The sequence below is a fragment of the Mercenaria mercenaria genome, chromosome 2, assembly GCF_021730395.1.
Source record: "Mercenaria mercenaria strain notata chromosome 2, MADL_Memer_1, whole genome shotgun sequence".
Taxonomy (NCBI): Eukaryota; Metazoa; Mollusca; class Bivalvia; order Venerida; family Veneridae; genus Mercenaria; species Mercenaria mercenaria.
The window spans coordinates 1,227,455-1,246,366 of NC_069362.1; the positions used below are offsets into that span (position 1 = coordinate 1,227,455).

The following is an 18,912-nucleotide window of genomic DNA, read 5'->3' on the forward strand; positions in this document are numbered from 1 at the left end:
TTAGATATTTGACATGTAGCATGCCTAGTGGACCTCTACAAAATTTGTTCAAATAATGACCCCCGGGGTCAAAATTGACCCTGCCCCATGGGGTTACTTGATTGTACATAGCAAAAATCTTCAAAATTTTCTAAAAATAAACCAGAAGGCCTAGAGCTTAGATATTTGACATGTAGCATTGCCTAGTAGACCTCTACAAAATTTGCCCAAATCTTGACCCCCCCAGGGTCAAATTGACCTAGCCCCAGGGGTTACTTCATTGTACATAGGGAAATCTTCATAAATTTGCTAAAAATAAACCAGAAGGCCTAGATCTTAGATATTTGATATGTAACATTGCCTAGTACACTTCTACAAACTTTGTTCAAATCATGACCCCCCCGGGGTAAAATTGACCCCGCCCAAGTGGTAACTTAATTGTACATCAGAAAATCCTCAAAAAATTTCTAAAAATAAACCAGAAGGCCTAGAGCTTAGATATTTGACATGTAGCATTACCTAGAGGACCTCCACAAAATTTGTTCAAATCATGACCCACGACATCAAATTGGCCCCGCCTCGGGGGTTACTTGATGGAACATAGGAAAATCTTCCAAAAAATGTTTAGAAATAAACTAGAAGGCCTAGAGCTTAGATTTTGGTGTGTAGCATTGCCTAGTGGATTTCTACCAAGTTTGTTCAAATCATGACCCCGGGGTCAAGCTTAAATGCAAATCTTCATAGCAACCATTTAACCAGGTGATCGATATAGGGCCATCATGGCCCTCTTGTTTAAGATACGGCCTTGAAATTCGGATAACACGTACAGTTTTGCACACTGATCGTAAAACTGACTTTCATTGACCATGAATATTACCTTCTGACCTACTTTCTAATATTTTAACATCAGTTTGCCATTTTTAACATGTGGCTCATATTACTCAGGTGAGCGATTCAGGGTCATCATGACCCTCTTGTCTTAAAAAATCTTCTTGAAAACCACTCGGCAGAATTACACCAAACTTCACAGGAATGATCCTTGGGTGGTCCCCTTTCAAAGTTATTCAAAGAATTGAATTCCAGGAAGAACTCTGGTTGCTATGGCAACCGAAAGGAAAAACTTTAAAAATCTTCTTGTCCAAAACCACAAGGCCTAGGGCTTTGATATCTGGTTTGTAGCATCATCTAGTGGTCCTCTATCGAGATTGTTCAAATTATCTCCTTAGGGTCAAATATGGCCTTGCCCCAGGGATCAGATGGTTTGTATAGACTTACTTAGGGAAAACTTTAAAACTCTTCTTGTACAAAACCACATGGTTAAGGGCTTGGATATTTGGTATGTAGCATCATCTAGTGGTTCTATACCAAGATTGTTCAAATTATCCCCCTAGGGTCAAATATGGCCCCACTCCGGGGGTCTGAATTTTTACATAGACTTATATAGGAAAAAAAGTTTAAAAATACTTTTATTTGCAACCACAAGACATAGGCCTTTGATATTTGGTTTGTAAGTCTTATGGTCCTCAACGAAAATTGTTCAAATTGTACTCCTGGGTTAAAAAGAGAGCCTGCCATGGGGGTCCCAAATTTTAAATAGACTTGTATAGGAAAAAACTTTTAAAAAATCGTCTTGTCTGAAACTACAAGACCTAGGCTTTTGATATTTGCAATGATGCATTGCCTAGTAGTCCTCTAACAAAATTATTCAAATTATGCCCCTAGGGTTAATAGAGGCCCCACCCCGGGGTCACTTAGTTATTATATGGGTTATGTAGTAAAAACTATTTAAAAAATTATCTGATCCTATTTCCAAGACTATTTATTTATAATTACCTGATGACCCCAAAGTAATATGTCACTTGACTGACCTTGATCTTGTGACCTACTTTCTTGTTTTTTCAAAGATACAGCCTTGGAATTTGGATGACATGCACAGTTTTGCACACTGATCATAAAACTGAATTTTATTGACCATGAATGTGACCTACTGACTTTCTAAATATTTTAGCATCAGTTTGACATTGAAACATGTAGCTCATATAACTCAGGTGAGCGATCCAGGGTCATCATGACCCTCTTGTTAACTTACTTGTTCATAATTGCAATAGAAATTTTGTCTCTAGCCATTTTAAATGGAAAAAAAAAAGGTATAACAATGGCAGGTAAGGAAATGAAAAACTCATTATTTGCAGACGATGCAACATTTATAACAGATGGTTCAAACCAATGATTCTCTACACTTATCAGTGTCATTGAAAATTTTAGTCTCATATCAGGGCTTAAACTAAATTTTGAAATATCAACAGTGTTAAGAGCAGGTCCTTTGCGTTACTCTGAAAAAAATATTCTGTAAAATGAAACCATTTAAATGGACATCAGACCAAGCTACAACTCTAGGAATTGTTTTTACAAATAAAAAAACTGTACAAATAAAATTAAATTATGATAAAAAATTTGAAGAAATGTATGCGTGTTTAAGTAAACGGAAAAAAAATAAATTGAGTTTGTTAGGAAAAATAATAGTAATGAAGACGTTTGCTCTCCCAAAAATTGTTTTCCCCTTAACAGTGTTAGAAAATCCACCAGATAATTATTTTTCTGAATTGACTAGACGCCTCTACTCGTTTCTTTGGGATGGAAAACCAGACAAAATATCTCAAAAACAATTGTAAAAGACTATAAGGATGGTAGTCTAAAAATGATTGATGTGCAGTCATTTGTAAATGCGATAAAAGCTAGCTGGGTGAAACGAATTTTAAACACAGACAATAAAGGTGCTTGGAAATCATCTTATTTAGTGGAAATTAATAATTTCGGTGGAAAAATGCTTCATGGACTCCGATATTACTTCTAAAATTAAGAACACATTCCTTAAAGACGTTATTTCAAGCTGGTCTAAAATTAATTTTGAAAAAAATATTAAAAACGTATCCACAGAAATTATTTTGAATAATTTATTGATCAAAATATCGGGGAAAACTATTTTCTTCAAAACATGGTGGGAGAAAGGGATAAAAATAATTAAAGATTTGTATAGCTATGAAAATAAACGATTCTATAAACTTGAGGAATTTCAAAATCTTTATGGAATTGGAAATAAATAATCTTCATTACCATTCCCTTATATTAAATATTCCCTCTGCCTGGAAAGAAAAAAAAATCAGAAAAGGTAAATGTAAACGTGGGAGACGCACACTATCTTATTAATAAAATAATGCAGTTGAAAAAACCTAACAAAATCTTGTACAATAAATATTTAGAAAATAATAGTAACAATAAAATCATAACAGCAGAACAAAAATGGAACGAATGTTTTGTAAATTTAAATTGGAAGAGTATCTATTATATGATACCCTTTAAGACTACTACATTGTATTTAGGCTAAGTTGAGTATTTCAGTATAAATATGTTATGCGGATTATTCCTACCAACAAATTTCTTCATAAATGTAATATTGGGATTGTACATATATACAAAATTTTTGGTCAAACTTATTAAACTTTCTTTCACAACATAATTTGAAAATCGATTTAAACTTCAGTAGTATTAGTTTTGGCCTTTTTAACATCCCTCAAGCTCAAAAACGTTGTTTGGTAAATTATTGATAATTTTATCAAAATACTTTATTTTCAAAAATAAATTAACGTATATTGTCCCTAGATTTGAGAACTTTTTAATATTCTTTCAAGAAAGAAAGAGCTAGAAAGACACATTGCAACATTAAAAGGAAAACTTGAGTGTAGGACAAAATCCCCTGCAGACAAAACCCCCTTCGCTGATTTTTGCATAGGCGGACAAAACACCCTTTATGTTTTTAGCCCACCATCATCAGATGGTAGGCTATTCAAATCACTCTGCGTCCGTGGTCCGTCGTCCTTCCGTCCGTCAGTCCGTCCGTCCTTCCGTCCGTTAACAATTTCTCGTTATCGCATCTCCTCAGAAACTACTGGGGGGATTTTGACCAAACTTTGTCAGAATGATGAATTGGTACCCTAGTTGTGTCCCCCTGAAAATCAGACTGGTTCAACAATTTTTTAGTGAGTTATGGCCCTTTGTTTATTTCTATAATTTACATAGATTTATATAGGGAAAAACTTTGAAAATCTTCTTGTTCAAAACCACAGAGCCTAAGGCTTTGATATTTGGTATGAAGCATCATCTAGTGGTCCTCTACCAAGATGATTCAAATTATTTCCTTGGGGTCTAATATGGCCCCGCCCCGGGGGTCACATGGTTTATATAGACTTATATAGGGAAAAACTTTGAAAAACCTCTTGTTCAAAACCACAGGGCCTAGGGCTTTGATATTTTGTATATGACATCATCTAGTGGTCTTCTACTAAGATTGTTCAAATTATCCCCCTAGGGTCAAATATGGCCCCGCCCCGGTGGTCACATGGTTTACATAGACTTATATAGAGAAAAACTTTGAAAATCTTCTTGTCCAAACGACAAAGCCTAGGGCTTTGTGCATTTGTAATGTAGCATCATCTAGTGGTTCTCTACCAAGTTTGTTCAAATTATCCCCCTAGGGTCAAATATGGCCCCGCCCTGGGGGTTCACAATGGTTCATATAGACTTATATAGGGAAAAGATTTTAAAATCTTCTTGTCAATAACCTACAACATTCAAATTTGGACCACATGTATGGTTTTGAGTGGCAAGATGAACCTTTACATGAGTTGACCTTGATTTTGACCTAGTGACCTACTTTCACATTTCTGTAGCTACAGCCTTCAAATTTGGACCACATGCATAGTTTAAAGGTATAGACAGATTTTCAAGAACTGTAAATTTGTCAAGATCGGTTACAATACCTGGGCTAATGTCGAATAATTCATTAAAATAATGATCAGTTTGGGTAAAATCGCTTAACTCGGCGGTTCTTGCATTAATATCTCCAGCGAGCCATATATATTTATACTCACTACACATTGAAGTTATTTCATTTTCGAGACTATTAAGATCATCCTCATTTAAAAATCTAGAAATTTCAGGCGGTAAATAAACTGCCCCAATAACGGAATTTTCTAGATAATTAGTAAATGACTTATCAATAGAAATCCAAAGTACGTATTCAGAATTATTATCTAAAATTTTAATAAATGGTGCTATTTTTTCATGGACACATATACCAATGCCTCCCGATTTTCTCTTATACACTTGAGATCTGTGTTTAGCAAAATAAACATAGTTATCAATTTCAACAATATCCGACTGGTCAGTGTTAGTTTCTGATACACAAACTATATCATAATCTTTAATGAAACTTAAAAACTCAGGGTAAAGTAATCTACGTTTCAACCACCGCACATTTAACGCACAACATTTAATGTTTCTTACTGTCCTGGTAGTTTCCCCCCTAGTGTTCTAATGGTTTTGTGGTCTCGGTGAACGGGATTCTCTGTGGATTGATCATCGGCTGCTATCCAATGAAAATGATTCATGGGAACCGTTTGACTGCATAGAACTATTTGATTTACTACGCACCGTTGTGTCTGAAGCCACTTGCCGTGACGGATTACCTTGCGGATTACTGCGCGCAGGTGACTCATGCTTTGAAATGTCATTTTTGTTGATATGCGATGACAGGTCATTATGACCTAGCCGATTTTCCTGCATGATATGACTCCATTCCGGGAACGCATTGCGCACTACTCGTCCGTCCTGAATGATTTTTGCAGGATATACAAGACTTATTTTGCTTTTTGGATACATCTGTCTTCTAGATTTAACATCAGGCCAAAGTCTTTTCCGTGTGTTTACAATCTCTTGTGGGTAGTCTCTATTTATATTATAGTTGGTGTTTTTAAGCTTGTTTGCATTTGATAGTATATTTTGAATTTCTGAGCTGTCTCTAAACGCCACAATGATGGGTCTATTAGAATCTCGGCTAAATTTGCCAAGGCGGTGAGCTCTCTCCATACCAACTGAGGTTTTAATCTCTTAATGTGGTTTTCAGAAAAGTACCAATAACACTAAAACAGTCCTCACCTTTGGCCTCTTTAAAACCTCCAAATATAAGATTTTTCCTCCTAGCTCTGGCTTCTGAATCGATGGATTTGTATTCCAGTAGAGTTATTCTATTGTTTTGTATGTGCATTTCCGTTTCTATATTTTTTACTTTATCTTGCATATGTAAACACTGGTCAATTTTCATTTCAATTTCGGACAATTTACTTTTTGACGTGGTGACAGACTCAAACAGCACAACCATTTTATCGTCAAGTGACAATTGTTTAAATTCATCCATAAATATTCCACTCCCGCTTGTGCCACCCGTACTTTTCCTGTTACGCTTTTTACTATTTCCAGTTTTTGACCACTCGCTAACACCTTCACTTTCACTGAACACGAGGTCGCCATTGTCCGCATTGTCCACTGCCACGTCACCAAGTATTGAAAATTTATTCAAGGACATTATTTCCAAATTTGAGAGTCTGTTAATCCTTTCAAATGTTAGGTAACACTTTTTAGAAATTTAAAAATGCTTTTTAACAGTTTTTTGAAAAAAGATGACAGAGTATAACGAAATAAAAACTTCAGAAATATACAGGTCGAAAAATGTCTGCCATCACACCTTGACCGGAACCGGAAAAAAGCGGAACCGGAACCACAAAGCCTAGGGCTTTGATATTTGTAATGTAGCATCATCTAGTGGTTCTCTACCAAGTTTGTTCAAATTATCCCCCCAAGGGTCAAATATGGCCCCGCCCTAGGGGTCACGTGGTTCATATAGACTTATATAGGGAAAAGCTTTTAAAATCTTCTTGTCAATAACCTACAACATTCAAATTTTGACCACATGTATGGTTTTGAGTGGCAAGATGAACCTTTACATGAGTTGACCTTGATTTTGACCTAGTGACCTACTTTCACATTTCTGTAGCTACAGCCTTCAAATTTGGACCACATGCATAGTTTTGTGCACCGAAAAAAACTTTGACTTTCACATTGACCTAGTGACCTACTTCCACATTTTTGAAGGTACAGGCTTCAAATTTGGACCACATGCATAGTTTTGTGTTCCGAAATGAAATTTGACCTTGATTTTGACCTAGTGACCTACTTTCACATTTCTCAAGCTACAGCCTTCAAATTTGGACCACATGCATAGTTTTGTGTACCGAAACAAACTTTGACCTTGACATTGACCTAGTGACTTACTTTCACATTTCTGTAGCTACAGGCTTCAAATTTAGACCACATGCATAGGATTGTGTACCGAAACAAACTTTGACCTTGAAATTGGTCTAGTGACCTACTTTCACATTTCTCAAGCTACAGCTTTCAAATTTGGACCACATGCATGGACCACATGCACAGTGTTGTGTACGGAAATGAAATTTGACCTTGAGCTAGTCAATAAGTCTTGAAATTTGGAACACTCAAAAATGGCACATTGGTGGGCGCAAAGATCACTCTGTGATCTCTTGTGTTTCAGAGAACATGATGATTTGTTGGTGAATACGGATTGAAAATTATAAGTTTGAAAATGAAATAGAGTAGAACAGTGTTTGTGGTCTTATAAACCAGTGAAACCTAAAAAAGGTTATTCCATAACTCCGCATAATGCTGGTAAGTAAAAATTGACAGACTATCTCCATAGCTGAGGGGTTACATGCTCTTCACCGATGTGGATTACAAGTCCTGCTTTGGTGTAGAAATCTTTCAGTTGAAGAATCTGTCCTCGGGCTGGTACATGGAAGGTAGGTGGTTCTACCCAGGTGTCTCAATGAAGGTGGTTCTACCCAGGTGTCCAATGGGATAATACCTGCAGGCACACCTTATGTATTCCTCCAACAACATCAGAAGTTTGAAAAATACCAGTAACACTTTAATTCTGTGAATGTGACTCCGTTCACAATACAAAGAAAAAGAAACTTTCCAATGTAATGTTACTGAATATTCGTGAATAATCACAAAATTAGGTCCATGTCCATGTCAAGAGACAAGAAAAAATAAGTGTTCAGCAATAGACCAAATCAGTTATTACCATTTCTGGAGCCCCATCATGAAGTCTGGGAAAAAACTGTAATGACAGTTCTTGTACAATTCCTGTCAAAGTGGCTTGTGTTATGGTTCTCGCTGTGTAGGCAAAGAGCGACATGTACTCCGGTTCGTTTTATAGTCTGTTCCACTGATCTGTCTTAGCAGTACAGAGTTAATATGTAGTATGAAGGCATGGAAGAGTCTAGCGCGCCACAATAAATTAGTGGCTTACTACTGTTTGCGAAACCAGTCAAGCTTAGTCAGCTGTAGTTCAGTTGCCTAAAATGGCGGAATGCAATACCTTGTAATTATATCTATCCTTAGACCAAATTTTTAAGATTCTTTAAAAAGCGAATTTGGGACATACCATCAGTGCAACCAAGTGCCTGACTGGTCATGATTTCGTTCGGACAGATTGAGTTTTCAAAATTTCTAAAGCCCTGTCTATTGGATGTTGCTTGACAAAATAGATAAAATCCTTTTCTGTTGGATATTGCTTTACAGAATAAATACATCCTTTTTTGTTCGATATTGCTTTACAGAATAAACAAAAGCCTTTCCTGTTTGATATTGCTTTACAGAATAAATACATCCTTTCTGTTGGATATTGCTTTGCAGTTTCTATTGGAATTTTTACAGGAGAGATGGTATGGTACCATGAGAATCCAAAACTATGCACTATTGTATTCCATCATCTCAAGACGCTGGTAGAAATGTTGAGGGCTATATTTAGACATGACTTCAAGGAAGTCGTCAGCTAAGTAGACGCTCTTGGACAGATGGCAGGTTTGTTTTATGTACATTTATTCTTACATTTCTTTACTGGCACTGTGGGGCAGAGTGGCTGAGCGGTTAAGGTTGCTGACAGTGGATCGCTTGCCCCTCACCAATCTGGGTTCAAAACTTGCTACAGGTGTAAAATTCTTCTAGTGAGGAAGACATCCAGTTGGCTTACGGAAAGTCTCTGGTTCTACCCAGATGCTTGAGCATGATAGAATAATGCCTTGAGGAGCACCAGTCCTAGGATTTTTCTAAGGCATCAAAAGGTGGAAAAGTTTCCATATGACCAAGTTTGTGTCCATGTGACTCTAAACATAGCAAAAACAACAATAAAAAAAAACTGTTGACAATGTAAATTGATGCTCTGTAATTCTGACGATAACATACATTCAGGAAATAATCAATTGGCTGGCCATTGAAAGGTCAGTGGTTCTACTAAGAGGCCTATGAATTCATGAAATTTTGCCTGTTAGAGAACCTAATAGTATAGTCTTCCTTCACCATAAAAATTACATCATATATTGCCAGTTGACCTAAGTTAAATGGAAAAGGGACTTGTAATCCCAAAATAAAGAATTGCATTGCACTTGGAACTTTCATTGAAAGAGCATTTAACACTTTGAAAAAAACTTTTTATCATTAAAAATGAAAACAGTAAAAGACAAATGTCTTATCAATACATTTTGAATTATCTTATATCAAAAGTAATTTTATATCAAATTATTGTGCACTGAAAACGTACTTTTGTATTATATAACATGTTTATGATTTTACAGGTCTATCCGAGGGGCGATTTGAAAGTTTGAAGGAGGAGTTCTTATAGCGAGGGTTGGTGACAAATGAGTTGTTAAGTTACTCACGGTCTCCAACATTTCAGTCTTAGTCTGGAATCACAGGAAATCTTTATGGACTTGATGCTGAAGTTTGATCTCTGCTATCAGGTATATCTTGCATGGTATATTTGTATATGCTTAAGGTAGTTATGTAAGTAGGTGATGGATAGTTCTGGCTTACTTTCTGGTATTAACTTATCCATGGTCAGCACATACCTTGAAAAATCCTTGAATTTAATGTAGGTCTTTGAAAACATACTCCTTGAAAATGGATGAAATAGATAAACATCTGAAAAAAAAAAATGTGAAAAAGAATTTAATTTTTAAAGAAACATTTTGAATTTCACCCAAAACTTAAAAGCAAATAATGGTCTTTAGTCATTTATTGATCTGAAAACAGTCTTAAATAGCAAATTTAATAGAGCACAGTTACCGTTTTGGAAATAGTTGATAAAAGTTGTTGAAACTAAGTTTTCAATGTGTAGTTTCAAGAAAAATGTTCCTTGAAAGGTGCTTGAATTTATTCCATGTGACAAAAAGTCCTCTTTATATGCCTGGTGTTCAATAACTTTAGATTCCATAAGGCTGGTTGGAATGTGAAATTTAAGATTTTTTACTTTAGAAACATATAGCTTTGTTCCATATTCCTTGTGATGTATTTGTGAAGAAAAACTGTGGAAAATATTGGAAAAATATATCATAGATTTAGCTGTTAATAATGAGTAGGGTAATTGTGTATTATTTTCTTTGACTTCTCACAGGTGAAGAATCCTACAAGTGCGCCAGGAACTTTGGGTTCAAAACAAATTCTCCAGTTTCCATGGTTCCTTACATTTACTCCGCCTGAAGATTTTGCCACAAGATGGCCAGAAATGGTAGGAAAAGTTTTAAGTTCAAACTGCCTTACTGCGGGTAATGAATTATTTTCTAACTAAGTCAGGATGGATTAGAATGCCTCATTCCAGCAGCAGGGAAACCTTAGGTCAGCTGGACGGGGATCTCGTGATATTGGGCCTCTTTAGCTAAGTGGTTAACGTCCCAAACTTTTGATCAGTTGTCTGGCACTGTGGTGCTTTTGAAACCCCACAAGGAATGTAGAATTCTGGTTTGAAGGCTATCCATCTGGCTTAATATGAAAGGTTTATGGGTTTACCAAGGTGTCCACCTGGTGTCTGGAATAATGTCCAATTTATTTAAAAGAACATTATTTCGGACAAGGGTGGACACCCAAGGTATTTTTCTATCATTAAATGTAAGACAATCTTGAACTTTTTACATAAAAGCCAAGAAAACAAGCTCAGCTTGACATAAAACCTGAAAACACAGTATCAGAGGTGTCTAACAGTTGTGTTTCTTTTTCTTTAAATACATCTTTTTGATTCAATACCAATACAATATCAATACTCCCAATTGTATCTAAACTTATAGAAAGACATGTATCCAATCAAATGAAGAACTTCCTGGAAATAAATAATCTTCTCCATTCAAAACAATGAGGCTTTTGTTCAAACCATTCTTGTGAAACTGCCCTCACTAACATAATTGATGAATGGATTACTACTATAAGTAATAACTCGTATGTTGGAACTATTTTCTTAGACCTGACCAAAGCCTTCGATCTAGTAAATCACTCTCTGTTAATAGACAAATTAAAATTGTTCAACTTCAGTGAATCTTCTATAGCATGGTTATCATCATATTTAGAGAACCGTTCCCAAAAAGTTTGTGTAGCTGGTCAGCTATCTTCTGCCCAAGGTATTTCTGCTGGTGTACCCCAGGGCTCTGTTCTGGGGCCAGTATTGTTCATGCTATATATCAATGACCTTCCACTACACACAGGCAAATCATCAATTGACATGTTTGCAGGTGATACAACAATATCTGCCTCGGGTAAATCAGTAACGGAAGTACACAATACACTACAGGCTGACATAAATACTGTTGGAAATTGGTGCACTGATAACTCAATGCTTCCTAATACATCTAAAACAAAAGCTATGTACATCACTGCCATATATAACAACAATAAAATAACAAATCACACAACCTGTAATACTATTCAAATGCAGGGTCAAGCACTTTCATACTCATCCACTGAGAAACTTTTAGGAGTGCATGTTGATAAACATCTAAACTGGAAGTATTAGGTTGAACAGACCATGAAAAAATGCAATACATATTTATATCTTCTCTTACGAATAAAATCTTTCCTTAACTTACACTCCCGAAAGCTATTTTTCAGTGCCTATATTTTGCCACATCTTGATTATTGCTGCACTATATGGGGAAACTGCAGTGACAAGCTTCTAGAAACTGTTTTGAAATTCCAAAAACGTGCTGCAAGAATTATTCTTGACAAAAAATTTGATGCCCCATCTGCTGAATTATTTACAAAATTGAAATGGATGACTTTTTCTGAACGAATTAAATACAAAAAAGCAATCCTAGTATATAAATCAATTCATGATCAATGTCCTAATTACCTTACTTCAAAATTTACGCAAAAGCAAACATCTGATTGTTAACTTAGATCTAGAGAAAATGATGAACTAGTAGTACCTATGCCAAAAAAAAAAAGAAGGATTTTTTTCGCAAATCTTTGCACTACTCTAGAACAGTTATCTGGAATAATATACCTAAACATATATGTTCTTCAGACACCCTTGAGAAATTTAAAGACTGTACCCTCAGTGGCAATACTATATAATAAGGAAGACCCAAGGTGCCCCTCCGTGCATTATTTCATCACGAGCGGGCACCTGGGTAGAACCACCGACCTTCCGTAAGCCAGCTGGATGGCTTCATCACATGAAGAATTCAACGCCCCGAGTGAGGCTCAAACCCACATCGATGAGGGGCAAGTGATTTGAAGTCAGCGACCTTAACCACTCAGCCAAGGAGGCCCCTAATTGCAATTAAATGCCAGGAAATACTGTCTCTACCATCTCTCTCCATTTCCATTGTAAATAGTTACTCCAATTATTAAATATAGTGTCCTGTAATGTATATAATCTTTCATTCTCATATTACTTTTCTGATAACATATAACTTTGTGTGTTTTATTTTGTCATAATTTTATCCATGTTTGTAAATTGGCCTAGCCAAATATGTTATCCACTATAAATAAAGTCGTCACTAGGCCAAAGGACATAGTCACAAGGACCTGGAACAGTTAAACGGTTTCCGGATAATAACTCAAGAACGCTTTGGTCCAGGATCATGAAAGTTGATAGGGAGGTTGGTCATGACCAGCAGATGACCCCTATTGATTTTGAGGTCAGTAGGTTTAAGGGCAAGGTCACATTGACCAGGAACAGTTTAACTGTTTCCAGATGATAACTCAAGAACACTTTGGGCCTAGAATCATTAAAGCTGATAGGGAGGACCAGCAGATGACCCCTTTTGATTTAGAGGTCAGTAGGTCAAAGGTGAAGGTCACAGTGACTTGGAACAGTAAAACAGTTCCCATGCGATAACTTGAGAACATTTAGACCTGGGATCTTGAAACTTAAAAGTAGGGTGGTCATGACCAGCAGATGACCCCTTTTAATTTTGAGGTCAGTAAGTCAAAGATCAAGGTCATAGTGACTCGGAACAGTTAAAAAGTTTCCGTACAATAACTTGAGAACATTTGGACTTAGGATCACGAAACTTAATAGGGAGGTTGGACCAGCAGATGACCCCTATTGATATTCAGGTAGTAGGTCAAAGGTCAAGGTCACAGTGACTAGGAACAATTAAACCGTTTCTTGATAATAACTTGAGAACACTTTGGCCTAAGATCATGAAAGTTGATAGGGAGGTTCCTCATGACATGCAGATGACCCCTATTGATTTTGAGGTCAGTAGAACAGAAGAACTTTAGTATACAGTGAGCAGTTTATTTCTGATCCTTGTGCAATTACTGAATGCATCAAGAGGGGTATTTCGTGTTCTACAAGCTCTTATGTTTGGAGTAAATTTCAAGAATTGATTCAGCCATGAAAATAAAGTCTCCAAGAATATTAATGACTTGTGTGTTTGCAAATACAGAAGCTCTGGCATTTTTTGGGGTCTCAAATTCATACATGTGATCTCCCGCGCGGGAGGGTCAAAATCCCGATTTTTTCACCTTGCCTCCCGTCTCCCGACCAAAACCATATTTCTCCCGCTTTTCAAAAAATAAAAATCAGTATTATGACTGGGTTGATAATTACCGAGGAGTGCCAAACATGTTTACACAGTAAATCAAAGTGTCACCGACTGTTGTGTATTATACATGTTTGCCACACATGTTCCTGGAGGAAAGAGTTGTTTTTCACAGGTGAATTATTAATTGTTTGTTTTGATAAGGGATTAGACAAGCAGGGCCTTTTCCACCTGTCTCACGGGGCCGAATATCTGCCCATTCTCAATGCCAATTAAGCTCCATTTTTACCAATTTGAAGCAAAAAAACTCCCAGTCATAAGAAATAATTCTCAACTGAAATGAATTTTGATTATTCAAAGAAAAATTTTGCTCATAAATAATTGTTGGAAAAACCAAAGAGCTATAAAAATAAATAGATTGGCAACTTGAAAGGCATATAGAGCAAATCTCGCCAAACTCCCGTGACAAAAAAACGAGATCTCGTTTACCCGAAGTGGCGCTTTCTCCACGCGCCATTTTGTATGCGAAAGCAATTATTCATCGGTAAAATAATTATCACCATATGACCACGCTTCTTTCGATGGCAAAAAAAAAACGTGTACTTCGTGTCTTGAGACCATTTCAGATTAAATTAATTTTGTTTTAGAAGATAACATGTATTTTAAATGTAGTTTTAAAGGTACAAATTGTAACTCCATGCTCGCCGATGTTTGTTTTTAGTAAGATCACGCCGAATCACGCTTGACACGAGCTCACGCGAGATTACAGCCAGTTGCCATTCTGTGTATTTTATACTTCTTTGGAAAAACCAAAGAAGTATAAGGCTGAACACCACTAAATCCAGCTGTTCTTTATTTCATATAAAATCCACTCACTTCATAACGGTGTTTCGACATTTTCTAGCATATCAGATTTTCAGACACTTATATTCCCATAAAGAACTAGATCGCTACTTTAGAAAAACAAAAAGAAAAAGGGGTGTTAACTTTTATATAAGAAAACTACAGTTCGTTAAATACAACCCGCTGAATTTACTACTTTTCGCTTCTTTCAATTTCTCTTTTCGTGACATTAAATTCTTACGCCGCCATTTTTATCTAGCATGCGATAGGAACATGCCGATTTCATTAGAATGCAAAGTGATACATACTGAAACGCGGTAGGGTAAAAGTAAGCACGTTGCTGCCGAGAAAATGCACTAGGAAAGGAAAAAAGATTAGTACTATTTATATTTGGACTACTTGTGACTAGACCAGCGGAAGCTTACATTCTATTTGGTAGTGATCAGCCTATAAGAGAAAATTTTTGTTTGATTTTTCCATGAATTTGCATTCATTCTCAAGGTACACCTATTTCACAATGATTCTGCTTTGTTTTGGTGCCAAATATTGAGAAAATATAGAGAAATGACAATTCATTACAGGTCACCCCCATCCCCAAAAATATGCAAAATTTAGCCCTGTGCAAGCAATATTTCAATTAATTTTACCTTATTCGTGGAATTTACATTTAACATCCATTTAATCGTTATGATGTTTGTCATTTTCATTCAGAAACATGCTAATTTCAATATTATTTAGACAACTGAAGTGCTAAAAAGCGAGAAAAGACATTTACTAGGTCCTAAAACGAACCAAAATAGTGCCACCTGGTGGAAAATTAGATCTAAATTCCAAAAACACAAGAAATTTAAGCGTTTTCAGCCATTTGTTACCGTTTTACATCATAAAGAATAGATTAATGGCATTTCCATTCATTTTCGAGGGGTTTCAGAAAATAACATGTATTGCCCCTTATAGGCTGAACACCACTAAATCCAGCTGTTCTTTATTTCATATAAAATCCACTCACTTCATAACGGTGTTTCGACATTTTCTAGCATATCAGATTTTCAGACACTTATATTCCCATAAAGAACTAGATCGCTACTTTAGAAAAACAAAAAGAAAAAGGGGTGTTAACTTTTATATAAGAAAACTACAGTTCGTTAAATACAACCCGCTGAATTTACTACTTTTCGCTTCTTTCAATTTCTCTTTTCGTGACATTAAATTCTTACGCCGCCATTTTTATCTAGCATGCGATAGGAACATGCCGATTTCATTAGAATGCAAAGTGATACATACTGAAACGCGGTAGGGTAAAAGTAAGCACGTTGCTGCCGAGAAAATGCACTAGGAAAGGAAAAAAGATTAGTACTATTTATATTTGGACTACTTGTGACTAGACCAGCGGAGGCTTACATTCTATTTGGTAGTGATCAGCCATAAAATACACAGAATGGCAACTGGCTGTAATCTCGCGTAAGCTCGTGTCAGAGCGTGATTTGGCGTTATCTTACTAAAAACAAACATCGGCGAGCATGGAGTTACAATTTGTGCCTTTAAAACTACATTTAAAATACATGTTAGCTTCTAAAACAAAATTAGTTTAATGCGAAATGGTCTTAAGACACGAAGTACACGGGTTTTTTTTGCCATCGAAAGAAGCGTGGTCATACGGTGATAATTATTTTACCGATGAATAATTGCATTCGCATACAAAATGGCGCGTGGAGAAAGCACCACTTTCGGTAAACGAGATCTCGTTTTTTTGTCACGGGAGGTTGGCCAGATTTGCTCTATATGCCTTTCAAGTTGCCAATCTATTTATTTTTATAGCTCTTTGGAAAAACCAACCCATAACTATTTTTAGAACAGGAGTGTTATTTCCCCTTTACGGAGTTACGCCATTTTCTTCCAATGTTTACCAAATTAATTTGCTAATAAACTGGACTTATTTCATTGAAAATTGGATGAAAACACACACTCATTTATTTGATAACATCAATCTACATTATTTTGGTATGGGTAAATACATGTTGATGCATTTCTATTTTCTATTTTTCATGTGAAAATCATCAGTATTTTTATACGAGAGTGGGTGGGGTAAGGAATTTACATAATTTATGAGTTGTGTTCAGACCAATTTAGAGCTTCGTTTTTAGCTCATCTGATTTTTTGAAAAAAAATGATGAGTTATTGTCATCACTTGAGCGGGCGTCGGCGTCGGCGTCGGCGTCTGCGTCGGCGTTGCCTGGTTAAGTTTTATGTTTAGGTCAGCTTTTCTCCTAAACTATCAAAGCTATTGCTTTGAAACTTGGAATACTTGTTCACCATCATAAGCTGACCCTGTATAGCAAGAAACATAACTCCATCTTGCTTTTTGCAAGATTTTTGGCCCCTTTTGTACTTAGAAAATATCAGATTTCTTGGTTAAGTTTTATGTTTAGGTCAACTTTTCTCCTAAACTATCAAAGCTATTGCTTTGAAACTTGGAATACTTGTTCACCATCATAAGCTGACCCTGTACATCAAGAAACATAACTCCATCTTGCTTTTTGCAAGATTTATTGCCCCTTTTGGACTTAGAAAATCAGTTTTCTTGGTTAAGTTTTATGTTTAGGTCAGCTTTTATCCTAAACTATCAAAGCTATTGCTTTAAAACTTGCAACACTTGTTCACCATCATAAGTTGACCCTGTATAGCAAGAAACATAACTCCGTCCTGCTTTTTGCAAGATTTATGGCCCCTTTTGGACTTAGAAAATATCAGATTTCTTGGTTAAGTTTTATGTTTAGGTCAACTTTTTCTCTTAAACTATCAAAGCTATTGCTTTGAAACTTGCAACACTTGTTCACCATCATAAGCTGACCCTGTACAGCAAGCAACATAACTCCATCTTGCTTTTTGCAATAATTATTGCCCCTTTTGGACTTAGAAAATCATTTTCTTGGTTGAGTATTATGTTTAAGTCAACTTTTCTCATAAACTATCAAAGCTATTGCTTTAAAACTGCAACAGTTTTTCACCATCATAAGTGGACACTGTACATCAAGAAACATAACTCTATCCTGCTTTTTGCAAGAATGATGGCCCTTTTTAGACTTAGAAAATCATGGGTAGGACAATATTTCTATTACACAAAAAAAATCAGATGAGCGTCAGCACCCGCAAGGCGGTGCTCTTGTTTTAAGTCCTCGAGTAGAATAATGTTAATGCATGTTCACCTTCATTTCAGACCTAAATTGAGACTTTGTTTCTACAAATTTAATCTGTTAAGAAAGTTTAAAGTTAGAACAAGAGGGAGCTTCTGTAAGATAGCATGCTCGACTTTTCTCAGTGATTGACTCTGAATTAAAGTTTTGCCAGTTAAAGGGGCATAATAGGCAATAGCTTTGTATGTAACGGAGATATTAGACATTATATAAAACTTTAACAAAAAAACTGAAATTAAAAAGTGGCATAACTCTGTCAAAATTCAAATCAAGAGTTATGAGGATTGTTTCTTCTGGTGTAGACTTATATACATTATTGTGTGGCCAAAAATGTTGGATTTTGCCTCTAAGTTATGTGTCCACGCGCTTAATATATGTCGATAAAAACCTCCAGTTTTGAGACCCCAACTCCAGCTGAAAAATGGCAATCCTCCAGTTTTGGGATTCTGAACTTATCACATGTATGCTCAAATTATTTAATCAAGTCTGAAGCCCAGTCTCATAGTCCTAGCATTTGATTGGTTGCTTCTGAGCAAAATTTTAAAATCTGCCAATGGCAGTGTTGCATCTTTAGACTGGTAACCTAATATTTAGCTTGACAATTCAAAGAATATGTACAGCTATCCTACTCATCACGGTCTCGGCGTCAGAGTCGCACCTTGGTAAAGTTTTTCTTATCAGTCTACATTTTGACAAAACCTTTTGACATATGGCTTTGAAACTTTCAACACTTGTTCCCCATCATCATTTCCAGTTTTAGACAAGAGTACATAACTCCTTCAGGCATTTTTCTGAATTATGGCCCTTTTTGGACTTGGAAATATTGGTTAAGTTTTTTGTACCAGTTCATATTTTGTGTTAACTGTTTGACATATGGCTTTGAAACTTTTATCTCTTGTTTATTATAACAATCTCTACCTTAAGAGTACATAACTCTGTCAAGTATTTTGTCTGAATTATGGCTCTTTTTGGACTTGGAAATTGGTTCAGTTTTCGTACAAGTCCCATGTTTTGTCAAACCTATTTGACATGTGGCTTTAAAACTTTGAACACTAAGTCTTGTTTATTGAAACAATTTTTATGTGTAAGCAAGAGTACATAACTCTGTCAAGTATATTGGCTGAATTATGGCCCTTTTTGGACTTGGAAATTGGTTTAGTTTT

The 18,912-nt window shown here is 36.0% G+C and overlaps 1 long non-coding RNA gene across 5 annotated transcripts in view; it reads left to right on the forward strand.

The window, feature by feature from the left end:
• The first annotated feature begins 7,158 nt into the window (after window positions 1–7,158).
• The window catches only part of LOC123532910 (uncharacterized), a 59,980-nt gene continuing 48,226 nt past the window's right edge, over window positions 7,159–18,912 (forward strand). The window contains exons 1-4 of one of the 5 annotated variants that reach the window (XR_008368054.1): window positions 7,159–7,557; window positions 8,611–8,757; window positions 9,528–9,692; window positions 10,346–10,459. This is a non-coding gene — a long non-coding RNA (uncharacterized LOC123532910). The remainder of the gene's footprint in view (window positions 7,558–8,610; window positions 8,758–9,527; window positions 9,693–10,345; window positions 10,460–18,912) is intronic. The other 4 variants (XR_008368050.1, XR_008368049.1, XR_008368053.1 and 1 more) reach the window with 4 other exon arrangements.